This window comes from Trichosurus vulpecula, chromosome 3 (assembly GCF_011100635.1).
Source record: "Trichosurus vulpecula isolate mTriVul1 chromosome 3, mTriVul1.pri, whole genome shotgun sequence".
Lineage (NCBI taxonomy): Eukaryota > Metazoa > Chordata > Mammalia > Diprotodontia > Phalangeridae > Trichosurus > Trichosurus vulpecula.
The window spans coordinates 11,992,514-12,002,732 of record NC_050575.1 but is presented as its reverse complement, the minus strand read 5'-3'; positions in this window follow the sequence as shown (position 1 = coordinate 12,002,732).

Genomic DNA, 10,219 nt, shown 5'->3' with positions numbered 1-10,219 from the left:
AGGAAAATTTTTCTGACCCTTCATAATTCTAGTGCCCTTCCTCGTTTGATAATTTCCAATTTATCCTCTCTATAGCTTGTTTGTACATAGTTGCTTACACGTTGTCATCTCCATTAAACTGTGAGCTCCTTGAGAGCAAAGGTTGTCTTTTTCCTTTCTTTGTATCCCCAGCATTTAGCACAGTGCCTAATAGGGGTTGGGAACCTGCTGCCTTGCTACATGTGGCCTCAAGGAGGCAGGTTCCCCACCCCTGGATAGCACATAGTAGAAACTTAATAAATGTTCACTGGCTATCTCAACTGCTATTCCTCTTTTTTCTACGTAGCAACTTTTTATGGCCTCCAGGTTTGGTAGATACATGTAAGCAATTTTTTCCTTCCCCCATCCATTTTATTCTAAAGCCCTTTTGATTAGGTTTGCAAGAAAATAAGGAAGTACATTGTTACCAATTTTTCCTAAGTGAACTCCATTCCTTGCCAATAGACTGACATTCCTGTATTTTATGCCTTATACAATCTTATAAAGTAACTCATACTATTTTCTCAGAGAAGATGGAGAGCTGTAACCTAGATGAAAGTATAAATGAATGGATTCATAACTGGTGGAAGGACCAAACCCAACAAGTAATCAGTAATGATTCATTATTAATTTGAAAGGTCTCTCAGTGCAGTACCCCAAGGATTTGTGCTTGGCACTAAGCTAATTAATATTTGCATAATAATGTTAGATAAAGGTATTTCTGCAATGCTTATCACATTTGCAAATGGGTTTTTTAAAACTATTTTTTTCTTTGTTACAAAAGAGGGTTTGATGTTGGGTGGCGAGGCTATATAAGAAAATAACTACAGTGTAAAAAATGCAAAAGAAAACAACAAACTTTTTTAATTGCATATGACCCAAAGCTGGGAGGGTTTGCTGATATATTACTTAACAATCCGGACGCAGAAATATCTTGACAGGTTAGAAGAATGGATTGAATCTATAAGATGTAATATAATAAGGGCAAATTTGAAGTCTTATATTTGGGCTCAAAAATATGAACTCTCAAATACAAGATAGGAGAAGCATCATTAGATAACAATTCCTCTAAAAAGATATTTGCAGAGATTAGTGGACTACAAATACAGTAAGCCAACAATGAGATGTAGAAAATTAAATATCCTAATGCACCCTTTGTGTGCATTAAGAGAGGCATTGATTTCAGAAATAAGGAAGTGTTAGTCTCTTGTACTTTATCCAAGGCAAACCATATGTGGATTATTGTGTCTAGTTCTAGGTTCCACACTTTAGAAAGGGCATTGATAAACTGGAAAGGGTCCAGAAGATGGTAAAGAGGGTGGCAAAGGGCTTCAAGATGATGCCATCTGAAGATTGCCTGAGAGAACAAGGGGATCACTAGCCTGGAAAGAGAAGCCGGGGGGAGCGGGAGGGGGGGGGAAGGAGCTGTGACAAGATAGTGATTTTCAAGTACATGAAAGGTGGTCAAGCAGAAGAGGGTTAGGGTTTCTTTGCTTGGCCCCAGGAGACAGAACAGGAGCAAATGGTGGAAAATGCAGAGACTTTTACATGTAACTTGGAAAAAATAAAATGCTAAAAAAAATTTTTAAATAATTTTTTTAAAATGCAGAGACAATTCTGAAGCATGTAAAGAAACAATCTCTTAATATCAGAGCTATCCAAAAGCACTATGGGTTGCTTCGGGAGATGATGGGTTCCCCCTCTTGGGAGTTGTTCAAGTAAAGACTGGTTGAGCACATGCCACGTATGTTGTAGGGAGAATTCTTTCGGGGGTATAAGTCAGACTAGATGACTACTGAGTTCCATTCTACCTCTGAAATGCTATGAGTCATGGGATCATAGGACCATAGATTTAGAACTAGAAGGGATTTTCCAGGTTGGGATTTTCCAGGTCATTGGCTCCAGTCCCCCCATTTTTCAGATAAGAAAACTAAGTCATCTGGGGGAAGGGGAGGAAGATATGATAACTTTATCATACATTTAAAAGGAACAGGAAGTTATATATAATAGATTTGCAGTTTCATGCACAATCCTTTCTTTTATTCTACTATGTTATAGAAATGCTTGTTTTATTTCATAAATTAAAAATAAAATAAATAATTTTAAAACAGAATAAAGTTCCCCCCAAAAGAGAAAAAAAATAGGTCCTGTGACTTTCCCAAGCTCACGCAATTAGTGTTGGAGATGGGATTTGAACCCAGGGTTTTCTGACTCCAAATCCAACACTCTGTCTCCTGCATGATACTATCTCTTGATTCTGTGAATGTCAGAATACAAGAATTACAAGTGGAAGAGGCCTTAGAGATCTTCTTTTATATTTATTAGATTTATTATTTTATTTTGTAGAGAAGAACATAGAGCCTGAGAAATGCAGTGACTTATACTGAATCATACAGCTAGTCAACATTTTTAAAAGGCTTCTCAACAGGAGCTAGAGTAAATATTCCAGGGGCTCTCTGAGGATCAGAGAAGAAGTAGAACCGAAGGCTGAATGGAAAGGATTAGTCCTAACCACAAACCACAACAGCTCTAGGGGGAGGAAGTAGCCCCACAATCTAGTGACCACAAGAATGGTTTCTAGTGTCCATCACATTTGCCACCACCAGGTAATCTGGTCCTTGCATGTTTAATTAGTAATCTTGGTCTGAATGTTAGAAAATAACATTAAAAACAGAAACATTACAGAAAAAAGAGCAAAAACATTAGAAAGCAATAATATATAAACTGTCCAGGATATCTAGCATGGCACTCATTATCTACCTCCTGGAAGAAATGGAGGCTTTTAAAACTCTAAAGCACTATAGACATGTCTCTCCTCCAAAAGTCAACCTGATATTTTGTTATGTCTATACTGGCTTAAGGGCAGCTAGGTGGTACAATGGATGGTGTACCGGGCCAGGATTCTCAAAGACTCATCTTCTTAAGTTCAAATCTGGCCTTAGACACTTACTAGTTGCATGGCCCTGGACAAGTCACTTAACCCTGTTTGCCTCAGTTTCCTCATCTGTAAAATGAACTAGAGGAGGAAAGAGAAAACCACTCTAGTATCTTTTCTAAGCAAATTCCAGATGGTATCACAGAGAACCTGACATGACTGAAAATAGCTGAACAACAATAGTCCTGGCCTAATCTTCCTAACAGAATAATAGAATTTAGGTATCAAAGGGGCCTTAGAAATGACTGACCTCACTTTATAGATGAGAACATTAGGAGGAGGCCTAAAGATATTAAAGAATATATTGTAGTACAGTGAGAGAAAAATAGAACTTGGTGGTGTCAGAAAACCTGGGTGCAAGCCCTAGCAGCTCAGCTACCTAATGAGCATGGGGTACTATTGAAAAAGCACTGTCCTAGGAACCAGAGAATCTAGGTTCTAATCCCAGCTTTGCCACCATCTCCCAGAGCATGGGCAAGTCAGCTCATCTCAACAGACCTCAGTTTCCTCATCTGTCATTATGAGCTGTAAGATCCCTTCCATATCTTGTAGTCTATAATTCTATGACCATTGGCAAGTCACTCAACCTCTCTGTGCCTCAGTGTTCTTATTTGTAAAAGGCAGACACTAATAATAGTCTGCACTCTATCTCCTGCATTACCCAGCTGACTCTTTAACCCATTCACTCTTTAGGACTGTATGTTTTTAGTCTCCAAATATAGGCCTGGTGGTGATTAGAAGGAATATTTGTTTAAAATTCTATACTTTCTGGGGTGTAATGGACCTCTAGAATTCATCAAGTCTATCCTACCTCAAAGGAGGACTGAATTTAAACTGTCCCATTAAAAAAGTTATCTCTCAGCTTTAAAGATCTCCAGGGAAAGGGACTCCATGGTTTTCCTTTACAACCCATTCCCATTGCTACCCAAAACCTAAAATGCAAGGCAGTATATGAAGCTGCAAGGGCAGCTACGTGGTACAGTGGGCAGAGTGCTGGGCCTGGAGTCGGGAGGACCTGAGTTCAAATCTGGCCTCAGGACTTTTTTCAACTGGGTGACCTTGGGCAAGTCACTTAATCCTATGTATCAGTAAGGCAAGATTCATGACCTTGAAGATGACCATGAACATGCCTGTATAGCTCAGAATCACAAAGTGTAAGAGATTGTCTAGGTAGAAGGCAGGGGAAGTGTAACATTTATTTGGATACCAGATGATTAAATCCCAGAACCAATAACCCCAATTTGACATAGCAGTAATTGTATTCCACAACCAGTAAGTCCATCTCAATGTAACAACAAGGAAATTATAACTTAGTATTACAGCAAGGAGCCAAGTCATCCTGTAACCTTTCCCCTGCTGGGGCCTTCCTGTAAACACTCACAAATCCTAACTTAGTCTGCCTGCCTGCTTCCTCTCCCATTGCAGTTCTCAGAAGGCTTGCAGTCTTCTGAATTCTCCAGTCTGTGCATTCTCCATTCTCCAATCGCTCAATTCTATAGATTCTCAGTTCTCTTGTCTCTGCAGCTCCCTGGTCTCCACTCTCTCTGCAGCTCTCTGAGTTCTGTAGCTCACTAGTCTCTGAGCTCTCTGCAGATTCTGAGTTCTATGGCTTCCTTCTGGGAATATATACTCTTTTTAGGGCCGAGGGTTTCACGCCCAATCAGCAAAAGGGTGTAGGCCTGGGGCTTAGTACTTAGTAAGTAAAGGGTATAGGCCTGCCTACACACAGACCTCTAATCAAGCTTCCCTTAACTAGCCCCACCTGAGGCCTATTGAATAAGCAGGAAAGCTCTTTGATCACTGATTGGCATCACACCCTGTTTGCTTTAGTTTCCTAGTCTGTGTTGTTCATCCTTCTTTCAAAGAAGACCAGTGACATCATGAGGTGACATCATGACTTGCATGTGAATTAGATTTAAGTGAGGCAGAGTCACACAAAGTTGTCCGCCTCACTGTCTCTTCCACAGACATCAAGCCCGGTGGAAAGACAAAAGTCAAGATGACTGGTGATAGCCTAGGATGCAGTGGATGGCCTTGGTGTCTTTGATGTCTGACCAAGTTCTAAGGGCACCACAGTGGCTGCTTCAGCCACCTTCATGGCCATTTTAAGAAACTGTTCTCATCCACCTATTCTGCCAGGAGAAGACGTCGTATGAGCTGGAGAAGGAAATGTCGAACCACTCCAGTACCTTTGCCAAGAAAACCCCAAATGGGATCACGGAGAGTCTGACATATCTGACACAACTCAACAATAACAAAAACAACATGTGAAGATACCATGTGAATAGGGCTGAAAATGGAGGGGATACCCACACCTCTGTCAGCAAAGGAAAATACAAAACGGAGGAGAGATGGAAGGTTTGGAACTAAAGGGGCAAGGGAAATGTAGACATAAGAGGAAAAGATTACTGAGGGATGAAGTTCACACCATCCAGCCCAGATACTTGGTGCAGAAATATACAGAAATCCAGGTTACTCTGCTTCCTCTCCAATAGGTTTAACATCCAGCTTACAGTCTTGTTCTCCGGCTCAACTCATCCCTTTTGGACAATTTGGCCTCCCAGTCTCTCAAAAATTCCCTTTCCACGACCTCCATACCTACTATTCCATAGTCATATATAGGATTGGTCCCTTCCCCACTCTACCTTCACACACACACACACACACACACACACACACACACACACACAAATACACACTGTTCACCTGAATTTTCTATTGGTAGTAGACTTCCTACTTCTAGCTCTGCCTAGACAAGAATCCCCTTTTACTAGATATAGCCTCTGCTTGGAGACTTGGGTAGAGTGCCAGTCTGGGGAAGATCTGGGTTTTACTCAAGCTCTTGCAAGCTGTGTGACTCTGGACAAGTCACTTAACCTCTCTGGGCCTCAATTTCTTAATCTATAAAATGAGGAGTTGGACTTGATGACTTCTAAAGTCTCTTCTAGCTCTGGGGCTATGATCCTATATCCCTATGACATCTAGTGAGGGGAAACCCACTACCTCATGAGACAGTCCATCCCTCTTTTGAATAGCTCCCATTGTTAGCGAGACTTTCCCTCCATAAAGCCTAAATATGCCTGTCTTCAACTCTAACCTGTTGCTCCCAGTGACATATTCTGGGACTAAGCAGAGCAAAGGCTACCGTTCTTTGTTATCATAGACCATCAGGCACTTGATGACAGCAGTCATGTCCTGCCCAGCTATACCTCTCCCTCAGAGCTAGACTTCCCTTATTCCTTTAATCAGTCCTTACCTGGTGGTGTTTCCAATGCTGACCATCCTGGTTGCCTCCCTCTGGGAGCTCTCCAGCACATCAACATCCATTCTGGAGAAATGCACTCACAACTGAATATAATATCATGTCACAATATGGTGGGACTGTCACTGCTCTTGAATAAATGAATGAATGGATGGATGCATGAATGAAGGAGCATTTATTAAGTACCCACTATGTACAACTAGCTGGCATCTAGGTGGTGAAGTGGATAAAGCACCAGGCCTGGAGTCAGGAAGACCTCAGTTCAAATTGGGCCTCAGACAGTTGCTTTGTGACCCCAAGCAAATCACTTAACCCTGTTTGCCTCAGTTTCCTCATCTATAAAATGAACTGGAGAAGGAAATGGCAAACCACTCCAGTAGCTTTGCCAAGAAAACCCCAAATGGGATCATGAGGAGTCAGACATGATTGAAATGACTAGGAAACAACAAAATGTACAACAGGGACAGCTAGAAGGCTCAATGGATCTCTGGGCCTGGAGTCAGGAAGACCTGAGTTCAAATTTGACCTCAGATACTTACTAGCTGTGTGACCCTGGTCAAGTTACTTAGCCTGTTTGCTTTGGAGGCAGCTGGATGGCTCAGTAGATAGAGTGCTGGGCCTGGAGTCAGGAAGACCTGAGTTTAAATTCAGCTTCAAATACTTACTAGCTGTGTGACCTTGGGCAAGTCACTTAACCTCTGTTTGCTTTAGCCCACTGGAGAAGAAAATGGCAAACCAATGCAGTATCTTTGCCAAGGAAACCCTATGGACAGTCCTGGCATGCTATGATCCACAGGATCACGAAGAGTTGACATGACTGAATGACTGAACAACAAAAATGTTTAACACTGTGATTATACATGCATATGCCTGTATATGTACATACATGTATCTTATCATGTATGTACATACACTATTACGTATACATACCTATAAAATAAAATAAAATAAAATAAAATAAAATAAAAGTGAGATAATCTTGCTTCCAAGGAGCTCACATTCTAATAAAGTAGGAGATCTTAACCTGGGGAGGGGTCTATGGCCCCCTTAAAGGTTCGTGTGTAAATTTGAGGGTATCTACCAACTTTAATGAGAAAAAATTACATCTTTACTTCATAGTCATTGGTTTCCTTTGTAAGCCTACATATTTTATTTTATGTTTCTAAAAATATTATTCTCAAAAGAAGCCCATAGGCTTCACCAGATTGCCAAAGGGGTCCATGACACCAAAAAAGTGAAGAAGCCCTGTAATAGAGGGATTCAAGTAATAGAAGCTTCAAGTGCAGGGCAAGCAGCTGGTAAGACCTGCTGATTTAGATTTAGCATGGTCTAGTTTGGCTAGAGTGCAGAAAGGAAGTAAGGGTAACATACAAATACATCTTATTTCATGTCATTTCAATGGTTAAAGCCACGCCAATTTTGACCTTGAACCTTTTGACAATACCAAAGACTTTAATGGAGAGACCTTTCTTTGTGGGTCTTCAGGAAGGAGTTAGTGACTGCAGTACCTGGTCAGGCAGTTATCAGATTATATTCTGTTTCCTGGGTACTATGCCCTTGATAATGTTGTCTGGGATACTTTTTTGCCCGCCATGTTGCCCTATTGATTCCCTCTGCAGTCTTTCTAACCTTCACATCCTTCTTTAGCTAGAGGTTCCTATCGTGAAACTGTTGTTTCTTAAACCTAAGAGAAGGGCATTATGTTTATCCGTATTAAATTTCATTATTTCTTTTGACCCCCATCTTCTAGCCTCTCAAAATCTCTTGGATCCTGACTATCATCCAACGTGTTTTCTATCCCTCCCAGCTCTATGTCATTTGCAAATATGAAAAGCATGTTGTCCATGCCTTAATTATGAGTCACTGGTTTAAAATGCTAAATAGCACAGTGCCAAAGATAGATTCCTGAAGACCCCACTACAAACCTTCAAGCTGATACAGAGCCGTAATAACTACCCTTTGGGTACAGTCAGTAACTAGTTTTGAATCCACTTTAACTATCATTTCTCTATTTGACACAAACTGTTAAATATTTGAGCCAGCTTAATCAGTCTAAACCATAATCAATCTTGGTAAAAAGAAAAGACACGCACCTATTTCGTGGATCTGTTTCAATGATTCCCATCTTTTTTTGTTCTGCGAACCCCTTTCAACATCAATAAAAAAGTGTCGTGGACCCCCAGGGTAATTTATCATATTATTCATAATATTCTTTTAGATGTATTTACTAACTACTTACAATAAATACAATGATAATCTTTATCTTAAAAAACCTCCCAGATGAAAATTTACATTATATAATTATAAAATAAAAAAATTTTATTCTCTCCATAATTATGAAAACTCTAAATATAAACTTATAAAGCTCTAATTACAAATAATTGTAAATCTTTCATGTGGGAGATTCTATTAATTAAGTTATCTAGCAAGCCTCATATGCTTACTAATCTGCAAGACTCCATAATACATTTCTTTATTTTATAAATTTTGTTGACTATAAATAACATTTTCAATGAACTAAGTTACAACTTGGAAGATGTCTATATAACAATTCTATATACATACATGCATGCATATATACATTATATATGTATATATATTTAGTATTTATATATATATATATTTCATTTCAATGTTAGACTTTGATTTGGACAAAGTTTTACAGTATATAGCTCAACACCAGACAAAAGTAGTCTTACCTCAGTATCTTTGTCAAGAAAACCCCAAATGGGCTCACAAAAAGTTGGATACGACTGAACAACAACAAGCTCTAACATGCTGTATTCTTTGATGTTAAGCCTTTGCTATGTACTATGAGCCTAAATTCAAAGAGAATGTTTTTCTTGGGTTATATTCAGGCTTTTAAATTCTGTTGGCCTTCTAATTTTTGGAGTTGAACATCCAATTCATTAATTTCTTCTTTTGTTAATGAGTGTTCAGAGATATAGCACAGGCCCTGGGCTCATTTTCCGAAACCACATTGGGAATAATAGGACAGGTACCTAGAACAGGGTTTTCAGCTTTGTGAAGTTCTCATAAAGTTCTCACTTGGTATGGCATAGTTTTTTTTTTTTTTTGGCTGGGCTCTTTGTAAAGTCCTGAAGCTGCTTTTCCTAAGGGTGGCTAGGCTGTCTTCAGCTGCTGATGCAGACACTGCCATTAGCCACAGTTATTACTCGGTATCCCCAGAGCCTAGTACAGTGTCTGGCACTTAATAAATGCTTATTGACCGACTGACACTGTGAGGACACCCATGGGAAGTCCATTTCCATTCCATATTCCAACCTTTGAAGTTTACCAGGTCATCTTCTGGTCAAGGAGAGGAGGCTGAGGCTTTCCTCCCTGACCTGGCCTCCCCATCCCCCAAGCAATTACCTTTCAGGGGCTTGGCTGAAGCTGCTCATTTCTCTAAGCTGTCCTGCCACTGGTATTTGGGGTTTTAACTGGCCTATTTTAGGCAAGGCAGCTAGGTGGCACAAGGATAGAGCACTGGGCCTGGAGTCAGGAAGACCTGAATTTGAATCCAGCCTCAGACACTTACTGGTTGTGTGACCCTGGGCAAGTCACTTAAGGCTGCTCACCTCTGTTTCCTCATCTATAAAATGAACTGGAGAAAGAAATGGCAAACTATTCCAGCATCTTTGCCAATAAAATCCCAAAAGGGGTCACAAAGAATCAGACATCACTGAGAAATGGCTAAAGAACCACAAATTTTACCCCAACCCCATGGGGCATGACTGTCTCTTCAACCAATCCCAAAACATTTCCTGTGTAGCTTCATTTTACTGAATCTGATGGCTTTCTCTCCTTCCAAATTGATTAAGGTGAATAGCGCAATGTCTTTAATTGATTAATTGATCTTGTAGAGGGGTTCTCACCTGACAAATGTATCAAGCAGTATGGCATCCTATTAGTTGCTTTAAGAGTAGTGGAGTGATTGATTCATTCAATCAACCTCTACCCTCACAGAGAGATAACTTTTCCCCTAAGGATTTCTTTGGCAG